At 38.9% G+C, this 23,289-nt stretch overlaps 1 long non-coding RNA gene across 3 annotated transcripts in view; it reads left to right on the forward strand.

The window, feature by feature from the left end:
• LOC126161791 (uncharacterized) overlaps positions 1 to 22,748 on the forward strand; it is a 59,346-nt gene extending 36,598 nt beyond the window's left edge. For all 3 annotated transcript variants that reach the window (XR_007534956.1, XR_007534957.1, XR_007534955.1), the window contains exons 3-4: positions 18,694 to 18,867; positions 22,700 to 22,748. This is a non-coding gene — a long non-coding RNA (uncharacterized LOC126161791). The remainder of the gene's footprint in view (positions 1 to 18,693; positions 18,868 to 22,699) is intronic.
• Positions 22,749 to 23,289: the final 541 nt, after the last annotated feature.

Consider the following 23,289-nt stretch of genomic DNA (forward strand, 5'->3'; position numbering starts at 1 on the left):
TTTGCAAAGGCTAGGTGGAGTTGTTGAGGTGAACATGACAAGTGCTGTAGTATGAGCATCTTCGCTGTCTCGTATCTGTCAGTGGTTAGTGCGTGCAGAAGGAGGTCGCTGATAAGATCGGTGTTGGTTTGGAGGTGGGTCAAAAGCACTAAAAACTTGCCATGGTCGTCTGTGATCCTGACCAACTGCATCATGCCCTCACAAAATGCGAATCATGTTTGTGGAGAATCAACTTGTAGTGGTTGCAGCTGTAACTCAGTGTGTGCCTGGCGGTAATCTGCCTGGTGGCGAGGGGCCAGGACCTGCTTGCGGTTGTTGTAATCATGCAAAGTACATGCTGCTGGTTCGTGAACACTAGCTGGTGGTGCTGGTAGAGGCGGCAGGTGGCGTTGCGGCACTATAGTCATGGTAGGTGTGTCGCTCATATGGGTGGACAGGTACTGGTTGGTGACTATCATGGCGGATGGTGCATCGGTGTAGGTCACCCAACCCGGTGGCTGTTGTAGGTACTCCTTGTGTTCCCACGGTGCGTGGGTCGTAGTTGCAGTCAGGCTGTATAGTATACTTTGATCATGAGGTGTGAAAACCCTGCACAGTTGCAGGTACACATGGTGTGTCTGCTTGTTGAGTGACATCACGTGGCAGGCGTGGCCCGGAGCACACACAGTCATTGTCGGTGTAACGTCTTGTGGTGACGTGACATGGGTCGCGGTGTGGCACAACAAGTGTGACGTCACCCAGATGATGTACAAAATGCGTAGAATGTAAAGTTCAGGCGGAGGCCATGGAAAGAACTTCGTCTGGCACAGGAAGGTCATTTGTAGGACAGATATGTCCGCAATAACCCGTAAATGTTGGCTCTCTGCAGTGGAAGGCGTTCATCTATGTTGGTGATTGTTTGTCAAAAATTGTGGTACTCTGGAGGGTGTATGTAATTTGGTACATTGCACACGGAATGTTGATATGCCCTGAGTCATTAGAATGAAAATGAGTGAGGCGTAGTTCATTAACACTGTCACTGATAGGTATATTAGTAGCACTGGTTAGGTGGGAGGTAGACACGGTGGTAGGCAGCCATTGTTTGCTGTGTATGGTCACTGCTGATGTAGCACAGTTAATTAACACTTTCACTGCCATGTGCATCATATTTGATGCACATCGGTTTTGCCATTTTCGCCTTGTGCATCATATTCGATCATGCAAGGGTTTGTGAGTATTTACCTGTGGTGCATATACGATCACACCTGCATTGAAATCAAATGGGTGTCACATTATTACGGCCAGAGGTAAAATTATTGTGATGTTGGTTTTGTAGTGGCAGCAATGGATGACAGGCAGTTGTTACCTGTTTACAGTGTAGCATCAGTACGTGTTCCCTGCTGGCACCAACATTTTGTTTACATATGTGGCATTGTGTAGTACTTGTTTGCAATAAGATTTTTGTGGACGTTCGGTGAAAAATGGATTTAAAAGAGGAGAGAATTCGAAAATGGTTGGAGGAATCAAGTTTCTGATGACACTGGAAGTGGTAGTGATTCCAACCCAGATTAGCGTGCTCATTCCTTGAGCAAGAGTAGTAGTGAAGACGAGTAATTCCTTTGAAGAAAAAAAAGGTACATGTGCAAGTTACAAATAATACGTCTACAAATGGGGAAACAAAGTTTCATCTTCCACTGACGAAGGCAGTGAAAGTGAGCCGTCACCTGAAGAGATATCTCATGCTGATGGGCTCCCTATTTCACGAATAAAGTGGTCTGATGTACAGGGAAACTTAAACAGAGGAAGTGTAATAGGTCAGGTGTATCAGGACGTCATTTTGCACCAGTATGTCCACCTTTTCAGGGGTGCAGTGGTTCCCACTGTCCTGTCTATGGATGATAATGCATGGCCCCACTGAGCTGCCATTGTGGAGGAGCATCTTGAAACAGAAGATATCAGGCGAATGGAGTGGCCTACCTGTTCTCCAGACCTAAACCCCATCGAACATGTCTGGGATGCCCTCGGTCGACATATTGCTGAACGTCTTCAAACCCCTAGGACATTTCAGGAGCTCTGACAGGCACTGGTGCTAGAATGGGAGGCGATACCCCAGCAGCTGCTCGACCACCTGATCCAGAGTATCCCAAACCATTGTATGGCCTGTGTATATGTGCATGGTGATCATATTTTTATTTATTTATTATTCCGTGGGACCAAATTAAGGAGAAGTCTCCATGGTCATGGAACGAGTCAATACATATATTAGAAACAGATAAAATGAAATATAAAAAAAAACATATTCAGGTGACAAATCGTAAGTTTAAATGAAGACAATCAACAATGTAACACTGGAATTTGCTTAATTTTTTAGCTCCTCGACAGAATAGGAGTGAGCCATGAGAAAACTCTTCAGTTTAGACTTAAAAGAGTTTGGGCTACTGCTAAGATTTTTGAGTTCTTGTGGTAGCTTATTGAAAATGGATGCAGCAGAATACTGCACTCCTTTCTGCACAAGAGTCAAGGAAGTGCATTCTACATGTAGATTTGATTTCTGCCTAGTATTAACTGAGTGAAAGCTGCTAACTCTTGGGAATAGGCTAATATTGCTAACAACAAACGACATTATGGAAAATATATACTGTGAGGACAATGTCAGAATTCCCAGATTTTTGAATAGGGGTCGACAAGAGGTTCTCGAACTTACACCACATATAGCTCGAACAGCCCGTTTTCAGCCAAAAATACCCTTTTTGAATCAGAAGAATTACCCCAAAAATAATACCATACGACATAAGCGTATGAAAATATGCGAAGTAGACTACTTTTCGTGTTGAAGTGTCACTTATTTCAGATACTGTTCTAATGGTAAATAAAGCAGCATTTAGCTTCTGAACAAGATCCTGGACATGGGCTTTCCACAACAGCTTACTATCTATCCGAATGCCTAGGAATTTGAACTGTTCCGTCTCGCTTATAATATGCCCATTCTGTATGATCGAAATATCAGTTCTTGTTGAATTGTGAGTTAGAAACTGCAAAAACTGAGTCTTAGTGTGATTTAGAATCAAATTATTTTCCACAAGCCACAAACTTATTTCATGAACTACATTATTTGTTACTGTTTCAATATTACACACAAGATCCTTCACTATCAAGCTGGTATCATCAGCAAACAGAAATATTTTTGAATCACCTGTAATACTAGAAGGCATATCATTTATATAAATAAGAAACAGCAGTGGCCCCAGCACCGACCCTTGGGGAACGCCCCACTTAACAGTGCCCCATTGGGACTGAACATCACTACCAATCTCAATATTGCGGAGAATTACCCTCTGCTTTCTGTTCTTAAATTAAGAGGCGAACCAATTGTAAGCTACTCCCCTTACTCCATAATGGTCAAACTTCAGCAGTAATATTTTGTGGTCAACACAGTCAAAAGCCTTCGTTAAATCTAAGAAAACACCTAGCATTCGCAACCTTTTATTTAATCCGTCCAAAACCTCACAGAGAAAAGAGAATATAGCATTTTCAGTTGTTAAACCATTTCTAAAACTAAACTGAACATTTGACAGCAAATTATGTGAATTTAAATGCTCCAGTAACCTTGTATATACAACCTTCTCGATAACTTTAGCAAACACCGATGGCATAGAAATAGGTCTAAAATTGTCAACATTATCAATGTCTCCCTTTTTATAAAGTGGCTTCACTACCGAGTACTTTAATCGGTCAGGAAACCGACCACTCCTAAAGGAAAAGTTACAGATATGGCTGAGAACTGGGCTAACATACATAGAACAACGCTTCAGTATGCTGCTAGATACCCCGTTATATCCATGAGAGTTCTTGGTCTTTAGTGATTTAATTATTAACTCAATCTCCCTCTTGTCAGTATCATGGAGGAGCATTTCAGGTAACAGTCTCGGAACACTTTTTTCTAAGAGTGCTATATGATTCCCTGTTGGGACTAGGTTTCTATTTAGTTCACCTGCTATATTCAGAAAGTGATTATTAAATACTGTACATATATGCGACTTATCAGTAACACGGACATTCCCACTACGCACTGATTCTATATCCTCGACCTGTCTCTGCAGACCAGCAACTTCCTTTACGACTGACCATATGGTTTTAATTTTATCCTGAGACTTAACTATTCTGTCTGCATACCGCATACTTTTTGCCTTCCTAATAACATTTTTAAGCACCTTACAATACTGTTTGTAATGGGCTGCTGCATTTAGATTTTGACTGTTTCTAATGTTTTGATATAATTGCCACTTTGTTCTACAAGATATTCTTATCCCTCTAGTCAGCCACCCAGGCTGCCTGTTTGTGCTAGTACCCTGTTTTAAACGTTCTAACGGAAAGCAACTTTCAAAGAGCATGAGAAAAGTCTTGAGAAAAGCATTATATTTATCGTCTACTGTATCAGCGCTATAAACATCTTGCCACTCTTGTTCCTTTATAAGGTTTACAAAGGTCTCTACAGCAACTGGATCAGCTTTCCTGAACAGCTGATGACTATATTTAACACGGGTTGCAGCATAAAAATCTTTTAAAGTTAAAATTTGCGCATCATGATCTGAAAGGCCATTCACCTTTTTGCTAACAGAATGAAGGCATTGCTGTGTGCTGCATGCGGCTGCCTCGAGTCGAATGACCATGCTGTTCCCTCAAGAGCAAGATATATAGTCCCCTGACGTCATAGCGATAAGCTTATCATCATATCCCATATTGATGTCGGGGTACATGTGCAGGAAACAGTGGCGTTTTGTAGTACATGTGTTTCGGGATGGTTTTCTCAACTTATCACCAATACCGTGGAGTTACAGATCAGTGTTGTCTGTGTTCCCTATGTGCCTATGTTATTAGTGCCAGTTTTGTATAGTGCCACGTTGTGTGCCACCACATTCTGCAATTATCCTTAATTTATGAGCATGTGTAGATACACGCAAACACATATGAAAACAATACTCAGAGAACCTTTACAAATTCACACACTGCCCATACTTGATGTATGGCAGTTTAGGTTGACCCTTTTTTCAGCCTTGCCTCATATTGGGAAGTCCTTTTCACTGTCCACATAGTAGTTCAGGCAGTTCTCAGTCTCATCATTATTGCCATTTTTTTTCTTCACTGCTGAGCAATACATTTCTGGCAGTCCTCATTTTGTTACATCCGGTAGTTTACACATTTTGTACAATATATTTCATTATTTTGAATCTGAAACTTACAAACAGGTATAAGCATTTGGTAACAAAACCCATTTATTTTCAACATGACATCAGGCAGTATAAACATTATAGATATTCAAATTAGGCATCATATTCACGATAAATTCGTTATCACGAATTTACAAGAGAAGACGTCATGCATTAAGAGTCCCAAATTTGAAATTTTCTCTCCCTACTTTCTCATGCAGCAAAATTTTTCCTCCACAGTTACTATTCAAACTTCATGACTTTATACAAAGTTAAGTTATCACATACATTAAGATCAACACAACATTATTAAATACATTGCAAGTTACTTCTGCCAATGTCTGTGGCACTAGAAAAACAGCTCACATTTATTTTATATACATTTAGCATGCCCATTTCCCCTGTCTTTATCACAAACCTTTTTTAACGCCATATCTAACCCTTTCAAAAACTTATAAAAACTAGACATATTATAGCATTCTTTCCATCTTATTTTCATTACTCTTACAAACATATCATAGGTTCTACTCATTTACTTTCAACATTTGTCTTCCTGCTACCTCCTTTGCTACTGTACCCACTTTTCTTACTCATGCCTCTCTATTCTAACAGGGAAGAAGGAAAGATGATAGATTCAGTTCATAGGGACAGAAAAGGAAGATTGACAACACGAAAAGAAAAGGAAGTAGTATTGTCAATAACTCAAGCACCTGGTGTTCGTCAGACATGTAGCATTGCATAGATAACAATGCCCTCTGAGGGTTTCAGATCATTCACTTCTATTGAGATATAGTTTTAAGCCTACAATATTGTGCATCCCTAACACTTTCTTCGACTTTGGGTACACTGGGAAGTAAGCAATGGGAAGGAGAGTTCCTTGCACTTTGAATGGGCCATTGTAAATATATTTAAATTTATGACTTTCATTATTAATCTCACTGGATTTTTCGTGAGTTTTCATTAAAACTAAGTCACCAATTTTGAATTTAGTTGTCTTAAGTCCCTTATTATGTCTTTTAGATCTGGCGTCCACCTTTTCTTTCATTCTTTTTCCAACTAACTCTTTTTTTCATTTAGGCCAATAACTACAATAGGTGGAAATTGCAAAGTTGCTTCAAAAACACATTTACTTTTGCAATTGAACAGAATTTCTTCAGGTGTAAAACCTGCAGTTTCATGATACAGTGTATTCACGGTTTTCTCAAAATCTGTAAAAAACCTGACTCAGGCCTTGTGGTTATGATGGCAGTAGGTTCTAAATAACCTGCCTAACTCACGCATGTATCTTTCTACAGGGTTACTCGCTGGGTGATAGGCTGACATATATTTTACTTGTACATCATTCTGTTCCATGCCTTCTTTCCATTTTAGATATAAATTCAGGTCCATTATCAGATAACACTGCTTTTGGTTTACCAATCTTATTAACCCTTTGCCTTACGATTTAAGTTCTGTTAGTGTGAGCCGTAAGTGGCTGCAAGGTACGGATGCACCTTACGATTCCCGGCCCTTACACACGCTAAGGCTGCGCTGCACTACACCTGGTGGCATCCGAAGTCGTGCAGATGCCCTCGGGATTTGTAAGTACATATGTGTGACACCAGTAATGTGACATTTCTACAGGTATCATAAATAATGACAATTAATTGCCCATTGGAAACGAAATATTCATTGTTCAAATGCAACAATATATTCACAAACGTTTTATTTCCCTTTGTAAGCAAACATACATTGATGAAATACATCTCAATAATAATATTTACAACAATGCAATGATCTAAGACTGTATAATATTTTGTTCAAAACATTCTGGGACCTGTTACGTTAGTATGTTGGCAAACATATTTTCAAACGCAACATCTTCACAATGACAAGTACACGAATTTAATAGTCTTAGACTGTATGATATCGTTCAAAACAATCTGGCACACGTAATGCAGCCTTTCACTTTTTGCATTCCCACACTGTTTCACTGCGTCGTTTATGCTTTCTGCACACTACACAAGCTCTTGCAGGATTTACTTTTGATGGTGTTGGATCAATATGTTTGGGAAAATGTGCCCAATGTTGCGCGTGCAGTCTTTGCGGTATATCGCCGAATGCTGATCGTCCCTTCAGATTATATTCCAGTAAAGGTGTAGTTTTCAACAATGATTCTGCAATGTGAATCCTATATTCTGCATAGCTCTGTTGTTTGCTGCAATGTATTTTGTAATACAAAATGTATGTGTTAAATAAAGCAACATCAAATAGGTAAAAGAATATCTTGCGGTATCCTTTCATACATTTTCTCACCACAGGGAAGCATGCGTACATCTGATCTTGGGGATCAATTCCAATCATGCCTCTATTGTATTCGATGACACATTTCGGTTTCCACGGCGCATTGTGGAGAGGTGTGTCTGTGGCAATCATTTTTGCTGTTGAATGTTTTGTGGGAAGCATGTAAACGTCTTGTTTATCTTTCCATTTTAATGCCAATATTCCATTACAACTCCTCACTGTATATTCTCCCTTCTTTAATTTTGCCCTCAGGAAGTCTGTGGACATATTTTTTCTGTTTGAGCACACTGTTACAATCACATTAGTTTTATTGGTGAGGAGAGTTTTGAAAAGTTTCGGTGAAGAAAACCAGTTATCTAAATATAGAGTATGCCCTTTGTGTAATACTGACTGTGATAGCTCTAGAACTACACTTTCAGAGGCACTACCACAAGCATCACATTTGTCACTACCCGCGTATATCTTAAAATCATAGCAGTATCCTGAACTTGACTCACAATTTATAAATTGTAATACCAAACCTCGCTTTTTTCGATGGGTTAAATTGTTTGTAGGATAAGCGCCCCTTAAATTTCATTAATGATTCATCAATGGCAATATTCTCTTGCATTGTGTACACTTTCTTAAATTTATGATTGAACATATCTATGACTGGCCTTAGTCTGTACAGCTTATCTTGTGTTGTTGGCTAAACTGTTATTTGCTAGGTGCAGAAATCTACTTATGTGCAGAAATCTCCTGAATGGCATTGTCTTCCTAAATATTGGTGTTTCTATAATAGCCCTCGTAGATAAATACATCTGAATCAACAGTTTCCTTACTTCAGCCATGATTATACATAGTGTAATGTATACTTTTATTTCATTACAGCTGACAGGAGACCGCTTTTGGTCTATTTTTTGTCTCTGATGTTCATTGTTGAGTACATCTTGTGCATATCTATTCATCTCAGTTACAATGTTTCCCCAAAATGTACTATTAAATATTACATAGAAAACGTCTAATTCTCTTATGCTTGAACTCATGTGCTGTATAGCTGCTTCCTTTATTCCAGGAATTTCCGTACACATCCAGATTGTTGGTTCATTGCATTCCTTTTGCCACATCCACGGCTCTGATTGTTGCTGGTAGGTTTGCTCTTCTTCGTCAGTATCATCTTCAATCACCAGATGCTTACACCGTTTTCGTACAGGAGGTAAAACGTCGCTACCACTGTCAAAATATCCTGCAAAATCATTGTTGGCTATGCCACCACATGTCTCCCTTTCCTCGTGAACACGTTCGCTATATGTCGGGAACATTGTGAAAGCATTTTTGTAATGTCTGCAGGTCCAAATGCGGCAAAGAACACTTCGTGTATGTTGTGTGTACTCGATCAGCTCCGCAACGTGTCAGAGACGTTCTGTTCACATTTGGCGTGGCTGACCGACGACGTCTGTCACATTACATGCACTTGTTCGGCGCGGTAGTTGATGTTTGGCCAGGTCGGCACGCTGCGTCTCTCACACGAGTTGCACTTGTTCGGTGTGGGAAACATATCATGTCTCTGATAAGTCTAGGTGATGTTTGGCCAGATCGGCACACTTCGTCTCTCACACGACATGGTAAGCTAAGGGGTTAAAATATTCAGTCATTTTGCTGAAAACTGGTTTTGCAGTAGCTTTTCTAATAGGGAACAGTTTAATAAATTTAGAAAAGACTTCCAAAACCACTACAATGTAATCAACATTTCCGGAAGTTCTTGGAAGAGGTCCATACAAATCGACTGACAACAGATCAAAAGCATCATCTGGGATGGCACTCTGCGTATAACCTTGGTTAGTTTGGTTAGCAACTTTTGCTCTTTGACAAACATCACATGACTTAATCCTATCAGTCATTTTCTTACTAGCACCCACATTTATTGTTCGCATCAGTCAATTTTTCTATACATTTCTTAGGACCACAATATCCCAAAGCGAGGTGGAAATAGTCTAGAACTTCAGTTTCAAATTGTAATGGCCAACAAACTTTCCACTCCTCTGTACCTGTATTTTTCCTTCTGTACAATATTCCATTAAAGATTTCATAAAATTTACCAATTTGGGGGAATTTGGGATTACTGAAATTTATTTTTACTGATTTTTATACTTCCGTCTTCATTTTGATGGAAAAGCATGCTCCTGCAAATTTGTTCAATATTCTTCCTACCCTGAACTACTTTAATATACCTAATGTGAAATTTACCATCTTCATTGCCTTCTTCTGGTAAATTATTCATGCCCTCAGGCAATCATGACAAAGCATCTGCTACGTAGTTATCATTGCCTTTAATATGCGAAATTTCATAGTCAAATTGCTGTAAATATAGAGCCCATGGACTTAATCTGCTGGTAAATAAACGACAGTCTTTCAAGAAAGTTTATGCTCTATGAGCAGTATGGATAATGGTTTTGTGCCCCCATAAATAATTCCAGAATTTCTTTAATCCCCATATAAAAGCTACTGCTTCTTTCTCTGAAATAGTGTAATTCTTTTCATACTTAATTAGAGTCCTACTTGCAAAAGCTATCATCTTGTGTTCTTGATTATTTAATTCTGTATTTTTATAGAAAATTTCAACTCTGACTCCATACACACTAATGTCTGTAATCACATGGAACAGCTCACTCAAAGCTGGGTGATGTAAAATATTCCTTCTTACTAATTCGATTGTTAACTCTTCAAAATCCTTTTGACATTCATTTGTCCAGATATATGCATCCAGATATGTGCACTGTTTTTCTTAAGTAAACCACTTGAATGTGGACTATTAAATGTTTGCCCCTTCACAAATTTTTATAAAAACTGCAAAGATCTAGAAATGCTTTCAATTGCTTTCGGTTCTTAGGCGGTGGGCATTTTTCTATAGCTTTCAATTTTTCTGGGTCCTTTCCAATCCCAGATATAGTTATGATATGTCCTAAAAACTTTATTTCTTGTTTAATGAATTCACATTTCTTAAACATCAAAGTCATCCATCCTGCTTGAAGAGCAGTGAAAGTTTTATTCAACAGCTCACAATGTTCATCTCAACTCTCAGTGGCAATTAACAAGTCATCAACTTAGATAGCAAGTCTAGCACAAAGAGGCCTACCCAACATGGAATCCAATGCTCTAATAAAAACAGAGACAGAAGTATTTAAACCAAAGGGCACAACTTTATATTGATAGCATTTCCCTGCAAATAAGAATGCTGTATATTTCCAGGATTCTTCATGTAGTGGGATCTGCCAATATTCTGCAGTGAGGTCAAGGCTAGTTAAATATGTTACATCATGAAATTATTGAAATAATTGTCTAAATTTTTCGGTCAGTCTACTTCTCTCTTGACACTTTTATTCAGTGACCATGTATCAACAACAACTCGCATGCCACAGTCTCTTTTATTTACTATAATAAGTGGACTATTATATTCACTGTTGCTTCTTTCAATCACTCCCCATTCTAACATTCTGTCAATTTCTGCCTGCACTGCTGCTTTCTTCGCTAGCGGTACTGGATAGGGTCTTACAAAAAATGGTTCATGTTCAAGTGCATCGATACGGTATTCAAAGTTCTTAACCATACCAGGTTTATCAGAAACACTTCCTGATTAATATTTAATCTTTTAGTTCAGATGAAAGTTCTTGGATTTCGTCAACAGTTTCCCTAAAAGTGTCAGTCTTCACTTCAGTAGAGTTTTTCAAATCGTTAATTTCATAAAAGTTGGACAACCCATCGTTTCCGGGTTCCAATTCTAGCAATATTGACTCTATGTTACTATCATGTACAGTTTCACTTTCTGCAAATTTAATTTCCAAAATATTAGATTCCCTATTAATTTTATCAATTCCATTCCCAGAATCTAAAAATACTCTTTCTTTGTCCAGTCAGTCAATACCTAGGATCATTTCTGCACTTAATTCAGGTACAACTAAGAAGTCATGTTCAAACTTTTCCCTTGTATCTCAAATTCAATCAGTACCTGCTTACAAATGGGCTTACTGGATTTGCCAGTTGCTCCTATAATTTTTAGTCCATTCACGGACGTGATGACTAATCCTGGTTTACTCAAGATATTCTCAAAACATGACTCTGAAATGGGACTAATTTGAGATCCAGTATCTAACATTACTTGTAAAACAATCCCACAAATTTTTATTGGGATAATGGTTTGTTTAATAACCCTATGTTCTGTTTCTTCCCACAACAAATCCTGTTCAATCATTATGTCATTCCAGGAAATGTTACCCATGAACCTTTCCTGTATATCTAGTAGCTTTTTTGGTTTCTTGATCTCTATGTCTTGAGAGATCTGTTGCAGTTTCTGCACTTCTATAATGTTATCAGGCGGTTCTTTTGGTTTTGGAATTTCAATTTCCTTCTTAACAGTAAGTAAAGCTTGCACCAGGTCTGTAGGTTTTTGCAAATCATGGCCCAACACCGTACTATCTAGTGGTTCTTTCAGTTTCAGTTCAGTTTCACTTTCTGGATTTTGTTTCGAAAAAATTTCATCTCTTTTCTCATATTTATTTTCGGTAAAAGTGTATTCATTCCTATTTGTTTCTATGTACTTTTCCTCACTTGAACTATCACTGAGTTCTTCTTCATTATCAGATTCGAGTAAGAATGCAATTTTTAACCAATGAGGTAAATTACCAATGAATGTTTTAATAGCTTTGGTTTTCTGATTATCTTCTACATATAGTGTTTGATTTATGTTCTCAGGCACTTCTTCTGTATCGCTTTGAATGACATCGGCTTTTACTTCATATTTTGTATAATTGTCATGTACGTCAGTAATTCGCATTCCATCTTCCTCGTAATTATTATTTTCAAATGATTGTGCAAGATTCATACCCATTTTTACTTCATCTGTACCATAGAGGATCTCTTCCTCCACACTATAATTTTATTTATACTGGCCATGACATTATTTTTCCTGTTACTCCCTTTAATAATGGTCGCTCGCATATCTTCCATGGCCCCTTCGTTTCTTTCATTTTTCTCTTCTACTAATACTGCACACGTACTTTACACAGCACTTCCTATCTTCGTTTCATTTATACTTACTAAATTCTCCTTTACTCCTATACCTTCCCCTTTTTAAACGCCATTGGTTGCATAAATATTTCCACTTTCGGTCACATCTTCCTGCTCTGTTTCATTCCCTAACAATGCCTTCTTGCACAGTCCTGCTTTCTGGTTACCTCTGTTACATAATGTGTTCATATTGTTCCCAGTTTTCTAGTCATTTACTCTCTAAACTGGTCTACTGAATTCTTCGATACCACTTGTCATTTGCTACAGCCATCTTGTGCGCACGGTGGCCATTTGTCTGCCCCTCCCAGTGCAATGTATGCTGTGAGCGCCAACCCTTTAACTTGTCACAAGATCCTGTCCTGCGCACGCCACCGTCTGTCACTCCGCGTGCCCCAATTAACACTGTGTTTTTACTTTTTGTAACTTGTTGGTAACAGCTGCAAAATCCTAACGCAAATTCTTTACACACGAATGGAAAAACTGATAGAAGCCAACCTCGGGGAAGATCAGTTTGGATTCCGTAGAAATATTGGAACACGTGAGGCAATACTAACCTAGATGGCAGTTATGAGTCGAGGGGTATGAAAGGGAAGCAGTGGTTGGGAAGGGAGTGAGACAGGGTTGTAGCCTATCCCCGATGTTATTCAATCTGTATACTGAGCAAGCAGTAAAGGAAACAAAAGAAAATTTGGAGTAGGTATTAAAATTCATGAAGAAGAAATAAAAACTTTGAGGTTCGCCGATGACATTGTAATTCTGTCAGAGACAGCAAAGGACTTGAAAGAACAGTTGAACGGAATGGGCAGTGTCTTGAAAGGAGGATATAAGATGAACGTCAACAAAAGAAAAACGAGGATAATGTAATGTAGTCAAATTAAGTCGGGTGATGCTGAGGAAATTAGATTAGGAAATGAGACACTTAAAGTAGTAAAGGAGTTTTGCTATTTGGGGAGCAAAATAACAGATGATGGTCTAAGTAGAGAGGATATAAAATGTAGACTGGCAATGGCAAGGACAGCGTTTCTGAAGAAGAAAAATTTGTTAACATCAAGTATAGATTTAAGTGTCAGGAAGTCGTTTCTGAAAGTATTTGTATGGAGTGTAGCCATGTATGGAAGTGAAACATGGACAATAAATAGTTTGGACAAGAAGAGAATAGAAGCTTCCGAAATGTGGTGCTACAGAAGAATGTTGAAGATTAGATGGGTAGATCATATAACTAATGAGGAGGTATTGAATAGAATTGGGGAGAAGAGGAGTATGTGGCACAACTTGACAAAAAGAAGGGACCGATTGGTAGGACATGTTTTGAGGCATCAAGGGATCACAAATTTAGCATTGGAGGGCAGTGTGGAGGGTAAAAATCATAGAGGGAGACCAAGACATGAATACACTAAGCAGATTCAGAAGGATGTAGGTTGCAATAAGTACTGGGAGATGAAGAAGCTGGCACAGGATAGAGTAGCATGGAGAGCTGCATCAAACCAGTCTCAGGACTGAAGACGACGACAACAACAACAACAACAACAACTTGTTGTTTGCATTAATTACTCTTCTTATATGAGAATGGTTTCTTTACCTTGGGCCTGAAACCACTGTCTGCGTGAACCTGGCCCTTAACACACACGGTTTTTAGTTTTCCGGTTCACCTCTACCTTGAAAATTTCATGGCGTGAACCCCCTACTGTGAACCGCAACATTACCTCTTCCTCTACCATGACATCTCTGTACTATGTTTACACAAAACCTTTCATTTTCTGTTTGTTCCTTGTGGTCATTGTTTTCTCTCGGTCGGTTAGTACTGTTCGGATGGAATTCACAATTCCTTTTTCAATGGTCCTCATCCTCATCTCTTTCTAAAAATGCCAAAAAGCTTCTGTGGTTACTTCCTACATATCTTTTTGAAACCTCAGGGAGTTATTTCCATAGTTCCCCCACAATTTAGGATTCAGTTCATCTAGATTTTAAATGAATTAACTTTCGATACCATGCTTCACAAAACTCTTTCATGGAATTTCTTCATCCTGACATCATACATCCTAGACAGAATAAATTACCTCCAGAGGTAATCCTGTTTCTTCTCTGACCAATATTCTTCAATGAAATTTCGTTTGAATTCTTCAAATGACATTTGATTTGTCTCTAGGTTTAACCCCCCATCTTTTAGCATCGCCTGCTAAAGCACTGAACATTATATTAGTTTTTTCATGTTCTGTTAAATAGTTACGAAAATTTCTTTTACAGTTTTTCACAAAGTCAAGAGGACGCCACCCATTATGCTTTTTAGCAGGGCTGAACCTTTCTTCGCCCTCTAATAATTTACTGCAAACTACATTCTCATTAACATGATTGGGATTTTCTTTTATTTTTCTTTCCAAGTCATACACTTTGCCTTGGATTTGGGAAGTGTTGTGCTCGCACTTCTTTTCACAAGTAGCAAAAAAATGGTTCAAATGGCTCTGAGCACTATGGGACTTAACATCTGAGGTCATCAGTCCCCTAGACTTATAACTACTTAAACCTAACTAACCTAAGGACATCACACACACATCCATGCCTGAGGCAGGATTCGAACCTCCGACTGTACCAGCAGCATGGTTCCAGACTGAAGCGCCTAGAACCGCTTCGCCACAAGTAGCAATTTGTTTGCATAATTCCCTGCTTGTTTCTGTCACTGATTGTTTAATTTGAGCAAACTCGGTTTTATACTCTGTTGATACTTTGGATTTAAGACCAAACATCTTTTTGTCATCCTTCATTACAACTAGTGGTTCTACTTGGTCTTCAATTTTTATTATTTCTGAATCAAATTATTCATTGATGTCGTTAATTTGTCTTTGAATATTAGCAACATTACAATTGATAGCATCAACTTCAAATTTAAGGCCTCTAGTTGCATTACTCACCACGCCTACTTTTGTGTCCACCTTTTCGATTTGTTTACTGATTTTTATTCCTTGCATTTCGATCTGTTTACTCTGTGTTTGTTTGAGTGTCCTAATTTGGTTATTAATGTCACTACTATGAGCGGCTATTTGCTGACCCTGTGCTGCAATCTGTGCAGACAATATTTTTAACAAATCTGTCATATTTGGTGACTTTTTGCTTTTAGATTCTGCTGAACCTTCGTATTCAAATGCTACTTCTCGTAGCTCAGTTAATTCTCTTTTGATCTTCGGTGAATCAAACAGATTCATTGACTCGTTTGCATATCCACTATCTTCAATTGGATCGTCTTTCTTATCTTGTCTTACGTGTGCTACATTCATGGTTTGAATTTGGTCATTTACATTTGTGTGGTATTCCACATAGGCTTGTTGTCATCGTATGGTGGCATCTATGAGTGCACTTGTTGAACTACTATTAGCTAGCGCATTTAGCACACACCCGTCCTGCTCATCTTTGTTCATTTCCAGTTTTTTGTCCACCTTAGTTATTGTTATATTTTTATATCTTTAACTTTCAAACTTAGGTAACTTTCTGTTATTTATTTTTTTCTTTTGTGTTACAGGTTCATGCCACTGGACGTTTTGTGCTAGATTTACTTTTGCTTTTTGCATAATATTTAAGTTTCTTACAGTCACTAACAGTAAATTTAAATGACATCCTGTACACGGCACCAAATATGACACTACTACAACGTCTGTTATATCATTCTACAGTTTATCTAGTGACGATAAGATTTTGGTTCTGTCATGGTCGCCAAATATAACATTACTACAACGTTTGTTATATCATTATGCAGTTTACCTAGTGAAAATAAAATTTTAGTCCTGTCACAAGGAAGCCAAATATAACACTTACTGCTCAACAGATAGTACTAAAGCGGGAAAAGCCAAATACAACACTATACTGCACCGTTTGTCATAGTGGCACAACATGTACTACAAAATACGGTATTACGTTGCAGTAAATGTTACCCTCTGGGAGGACTGAAGTAAACTGACCACGAGTCACCTAATGGATTTGGATTGTCGAACCAGAACTTAATATAACAATAAAAACCAGAAAGCTAAAGATTGAAATTTGGAAACTTTCTTAAGTAACTAAGTTTGCTTAAATGAAATAAAAATGGTCACCAGCCTAATTAGGCATAGTAATGTCGCAATGAACTCTACCATAACCAGACAAGTGGTACAGTGATGCTAGCAGTTATAAATAGCATATGCAAGTTCTCATAGAAATCATTAACGGCTTATTTCTTATCAATAGTAATTACTTTGTTATATATGAATTATGTGATCACCAAAAGTTATGAAAGTCAGCACTAAACCTGAAATTGGACATGGACATAGCCCTATTTCAACAGTTACTTTCCAAATAGAACAAATATAATTAAAAGTCACTTGCAACAGGATTTTTACACTCATTAAGAAGTAATATTATTTCTACTTTTATGGATAAGGGCAATTACAGTAACTTTATCTTTCACAGGCAAAGACTTAGGTGGGGGCCCTCAAACTGTCTTTCCTAATTTTACTGCACAAAGCACACAAAACTATAGAATTTCTTCAAAATGCAGTTAGTAAACTCATTGTTCAAGAATGTTTTCTCATATTAAGCAACACAAAAGTGAGATCTTTAAACCATCAATTACCATAAAGCAAACTAAACACACCTTTCTGAGACAAATTGTGAGATGCAAATTTTGGTATTATTTCACTAATTTTACTCACCTTGCAGGACTTTTAAAACAGTTAATGTCAGTGATCTTTTATACAGGTCCTTCAGTATGACTTTAAATGCAGTTTACTTTAACTAACCTCAAAATAACGTGCTTGCTTTTGTCATTAGCATAACCAGTAATTTTCACCAACAGAATGAAATGCAGTTAATCTTGGAAACACAAATACTTTGAATTAAAACAAATCAAACATTGTGAGGGTTTTCATAAATGCAATACTAACTACCTCCCTTGAGTTCAGTGAAACCCACAGTGTTTCTATATATCTTGTTGCATTCAAAATTAAGCAACACCAACAATCACTTATTTTCAACCATTTTTCACATACAGGCTACTCGGATGTTAGCAATTATGTTGAATGGATCCTAAGAGGTACGATGAGAGGAACCAATTCAAGGGTCAGACACACTGTTTAACATAATTTGCCTTATTATTGCATATTAAATAACATTTCAATGTACTGGTCTATAATCTGACATAAATCTGACCTCTTAGGTTTGCTGAAGTGATGGCGCAATAGTGGTGGCAAGTACATAGTGGCTACCTGGTCTTTCCTCTGGATGTAATTTGCTCTATTACTTTCTTCTTAGTGATGAAATTACCAACTTTAGAGCCTTTTCCAATAATAGAGCAGCATTTTAGAGTCGTACACACATCAGAGACCTTTCCATATTAATCCAGGTACTGGATGCCTCATTCGGCACTTGCGCTGTTCACTCACTCGCTTCTCAGAACAGACTTTCCAGTAGCTAACTGCCGACTGACTGTGGTCTCTCACTTGGCGCCCAGACTGAGTGCCACACCCACCTTTTAGCCCGCGCCAGTCACATTTTGGTGCGCACCAACTCACTTCCGTTACAGATGGGAAGTACAGTTACCTTTCATTTTATGCAATGAAAGTCCCCTGGTATGAAGCAGCTTATACATAGTAGCAAGCAAACATATTTCATAAAATCCCAACATTTAAACACATTAATAAGTCAAAATAACATAACCATAATTAAATACTACTTTTATCCAATTAATACAAAGAATTTAAATGGTAAGGAGAAAACATTTTACACAACTTTCCACTTCATTACAATAGGTCAAAGACATTACATAGTAAAAAAAATACATACTTAACATTAAACAGAATTAATCAGTACAAAATATTTATAGAATTAATTATGGTGTTAGAAACCCAGTGCCTGGCTGCCACAGTTTTATTTTGTTATGGGCTTTAGTGTTTTGCTGGCGCGTTAATTCTACCTTGTATTTTCTCTGCAGGTGTGTGTTTACATGTTTTCAAAGTTTTTCTTATAGTTATTTTGCTATTCAGTGCTTTCAGGAGGGTGTTGCAGAATTTTTCTTTGCTTGTGTACTTATTTTTATTGCTTGCATTGTCTGTTTATTATATTTGCCTATTCCAAAATGAGCTACCCACCTCTCCCATCCCCTGCTCAGGCACCTTAACTGCAAGCGATGGATGCAACGCAGCCAACACAGATGTTTCAGTTTCAGACGCAGCAGATAGCCTTGCTGCTAAACACAGTACACAAGCTACTAACCCATCAAGCCACAGGCAACACCTGTAGCTTAGAGTGCCTTTTCACCAGTTTAATGAACAAGAGGAATGGCTTGAGTGATTGCAACAGTATGAAGGCCACATAATTGCTCATAACATACCAGGTACTTTGAAGCTACATTACTTTTTATCCACGGTAGGAAGTACAGTCTTTCGGCTCATTCAGAAATTGTTCCCTAATATCACTCAGACTGAACTTTCCTATGACCAGGTTGTTGATTCGCTAACTAACTATAATGACCAACAAGTGAATATGGTGGGAGCTAAGTACCAATTCTTTCATTGCAAGAAAAGGTCAGAACAAACTTATCACGAGTAGGTAACAGATTTCCAGGCTATGATGAGGAAATACAAATTCAAATGTGGCTGTGGTGCTTTATATTCAGATGTCATGTTGTGTGATGCGGTCATGTACAATGTACATGATGTCAAACTTAGAGACCAGATTTTGAAACAATCAGATTTATCATTTCATAACAAAGAGCAAATTCTAGATCAATATGATACAGGTGCCGTGCTGACAAATTTGAGCAGCCACCAATTTGTCAGTTTGAGTCATCCCTCACTTGCGACCGGCCCATTAGGCAGGAACAGCAATTGCGTGCCAAGACGCATAAACAGTTCTATAAACAGACAACAGAATTGGTGCTATTTACAGTATAAATGCCAATACTGCCCATCCAGACAAGCACAAAGTTATGCATGTGGCAAGAAAGATCACATCCAATCTGTATGTTTGCAATGGAACAAACAAAAGAAAAAATGGTTCAAATGGCTCTGAGCACTATGGGACTTAACTTCTAAGGTCATCAGTTCCCTAGCACTTAGAAATAATTAAACCTAACTAACCTAAGGACATCACACACATCCATGCCCGAGGCAGGATTCGAACCTGCGACCGTAGCGGTCGCGCGGTTCCAGACTGTAGTGCCTAGAACCGCTCGGCCATCCTGGCCGGCCAAACAAAAGAACTCTGCTCACTGATAAAAATCTAGTCACAAGGCCCATGTAATCAATGTATTGTGTTCAAAGCCTGCTGCAGGCATTAGCAAAACTAGCAAGCGAACAGTTTCTTCAGTGCTACGCCAGTCCAACTAACTTTTTGTTCATTTGTATCTTAGTGGAAAATGTGTGAAATTTCAGGTGAACATGGGTGCCTTTGTTACATTGCTGAATTGTAACACATATGAACTGTTAGGCTCCCCATGCCTGTCTAAAACTAGCACGCACCTGACTGCTTATAATGGACAAGACATTCCTGTTCTCGGAAAATGTACTTTGCCTGCCATGTATCGTTCGCATACGCAAACTGTGACTTTCACTGTGGTACAATCACGTGATTTTGAAAACATATTTGCCCTTGATTCGTTTAGCTTTAACATTTGGGAAAATGTGAAGTCAGTAACTGCATTCAAAGCAAACAACAGTGTCACTAGCTTGCTGAAAGAATTCCCTGAACTTTTTTTGGCTGATTTAGGCAAGGCAAACAATTTTGTTGCACATATCACTATGAAAGACAATGCTTAGTTGAAATTTTGCCCATCCAGAACAGTTCCCATTGCATTATGAGACAGTCGCTGCTGAACTTAAAGAACTGCAAGATAGCGGAGCAATTGCACCCATACATGCTAGTCAGTGGGCAAGTTCACTGGTTTTGCTCCCCAAACCTTCAGGTCACATTTGCTTTTGTGTTGACATTAAGTGTACAGTCAACCCACAGACTGTGACTGAGAACTTATCCATTGCTACATCCAGAGGATCTCGTGGACAGATAAGGCACTGGTCGCTACTATCCAAAAATTGATTTGCGTGAAGCATATCTTCAAATATCACAACATGAAGAATCTCAAAATGTGTGTGTTGTGAACACTCATTTGGGCTTGTTTATATATTTGTTTTTGCCTTTTGGCAGTGCTTCTGAACCTGCCATTTTCCAACAATATTTAGCACAGCTTACTGCTCAAGTACCAAACTGTTCAAACTATTTGGATGATATTGTCGAAGCAGATTGTACACCAGAAGAACACATTGCAAATTTACATACTTTTTTTCGTGTGTTATTTGAAGCAGGACTAAAGTGTCATTTTTTAAACCTAAGTTGCAGTATCTAGGTGATGTCATAAACAGTCAAGAAGTACATACTCTTCAGTCACATTTTTTAGCCATACGAGACCTGCCAGTTCCTCGCAATGTCACAGAATTGCAGTCAGTTTTAGGGAAAATGAACTATTACATTCAGTTCCTATCGAATGCTGCACAAATTGCTTACATCAAAAGAACATCCCCTTTGTTTGGACAGATGAGTGCCAAGAATTTTTCCCAAAACTTAAATGATGCATTGCTCAGTGATTGGTGCTTGGTCCACTTTAATCTTGACAAACCAGTTGTGTTGCTAGTTGACTCCTTCCTACGGAATAGGTGCAGTGCTTTTGCTCAGAGTTGGTAATAAAGACAGGCCTATTGCTTTCCCATCAAAAGTGTTGTCCAAAGCTCAGTGAAATAATTCACAAATAGAGAAAGAGGCATTGAGTATTGTGTATTGTCATCAAATTCCACCCCTATCTGTATGGCAGAAAATTCTACTTAGTAACTGATCACAAGCCATTGCAGTCCTTGTTTCATCCGACAAAGCTGGTTCCTGTACGAACTGCCCAAAAATTGCTAAGATGGGCTTTGTTGTTGTCTCAATACCAGCACAAGAGTGTGTATTGTCTGCCAGCTCAAGATGTTAATGCAGATGAACTTTCACATCTCACAATTGGCCCTGACAGACTTCAACACTTCTGCTGCATCTTGTTGTCACATTGTTGCTCACATTTCTTGATTGCTTCAATCCTTTCCTCCGAATTATAGGAAAATTGCACAGGCTGCGGAAGCTGATTCAGATTTGAAAATTTTGCTAAAATACATTCACACATCTTAGCTTCACTCATTGCATAGAATAAAGAACTCTGTAGTGTGCTGATACTTTAGCGTAGCCATTGCCTCACTATACAGCAAGGTGTGATTCTTGTTCAAAATGACAGTATACGGTCACATGTGTCGATCCCCAAAGCTTTGCAAAGAGAAGTGTTGCAGTTACTTCACCAAGGACATTGTACGTACAAAACAATTAGTGCATCGACACTGTAATTGGCAGGGTATGGATGCCGAAATAGAACAGATGATGTCACAGTGGCACGCATGTGTGGAAAATCAGTCTGCTCCACCACAAAAATTCTCTGCTCGGCCCAAGTCGGAATCACCATGACAACATGTGCACATAGGCTTTGTAGGACCTTTTTGGAACACTCATTGGTTGATTGTGGCAGTCTATTATAGCAAGTTTCCTTTTGCTGTGCCGATGAACTCAATAACGTCACATAGCACAATTCAGGCATTGTCCTCAATTTTTTACCTCGAAGGTTTGCCTGAAGTCATAGTGTCAGACAATGGCACTCAGTTCAGGTGAAACGAATTTGAAACATTCTGTGAACATAATGGCATACACCATCTAACTAGAGCACCATTCAATCTGCAGTCCAATGGCAAAGCAGAACATTTTGTCAAAACTTCATGCTGTAGATGGCCAAACTTCGCACAGCACACAACTGGGATTAAGCATAGCAACTGTTTCTCGCCCCTATCGTTCGCATCCATGAGATGGATCATCGCCGACGGAATTGCTTCACGGCTGCTGCTATCAGACACTACTCCACCTACTCCACCCTCCTCAGTAGACACTGAAGGAAGGTCATAAAAATCACTTTGTGCTGCATGATATTGTGTTTTTAAGGGTTTTTAGTGGCAGCAGATGGTGGGCGCGAGGCGAGTTCCTTCATGGACTTGGCGCATGCATGTAACTCATTTCAGGTTCAGATGGATTACAGTGCCAGCATCACAATCAAATTCGATACTGCCATGGGCATAGTGATCCTTCTGTATCTCTTCCCCCAGGTTCACAGATCCCGAGGACAGCACAGCCACAGCAGCCACCAGAGGGCGTCATCACGACACTGTGGGATGACCCCATGGAGACAGAGCCTTTGCCTCCTCTTGTTCTACCAGTGGCTGCAGCAGCCGATATCTTCAACATATGGGTAAGAGCCTCAAGAGGTGGACGCTTACCCTTCTGGACATTTTCTGGGGAATGTTTCCACCAGAGTTCAAGCCAGATGACTGGAAGTCTGATGTTCCCTACAGCCACAGCTTCCAGTCCATCGCGGCGTTCACCCTCCAGTCTCCCTTCCCATTGTCATGTTCCTTATATGATGACGGTCCTTCGCTTTGGGGGGCGAATGTAACGGCATAAAGCCAAGTGCCGGCACCCCAGTTGGGAACAATAGAGAAGAGGTGGCTATGAGAAGACGTCAGTCAATCGCATGCTGACGCACATGACAACGTGACAGTAGTGGCACCTACGTGAAGAGGACATTAGCGCCACAACCGACTGGAACTGTTTATACTGAACAAGTTTGCTAATTTTGTATGTCACCCTTTGCTTGCGACACATCTGTGTAATTGCGAAGTTATGTTTTGTATCTTTT

The sequence above is a fragment of the Schistocerca cancellata genome, chromosome 2 (genome assembly GCF_023864275.1).
Source record: "Schistocerca cancellata isolate TAMUIC-IGC-003103 chromosome 2, iqSchCanc2.1, whole genome shotgun sequence".
Classification (NCBI taxonomy): domain Eukaryota; kingdom Metazoa; phylum Arthropoda; class Insecta; order Orthoptera; family Acrididae; genus Schistocerca; species Schistocerca cancellata.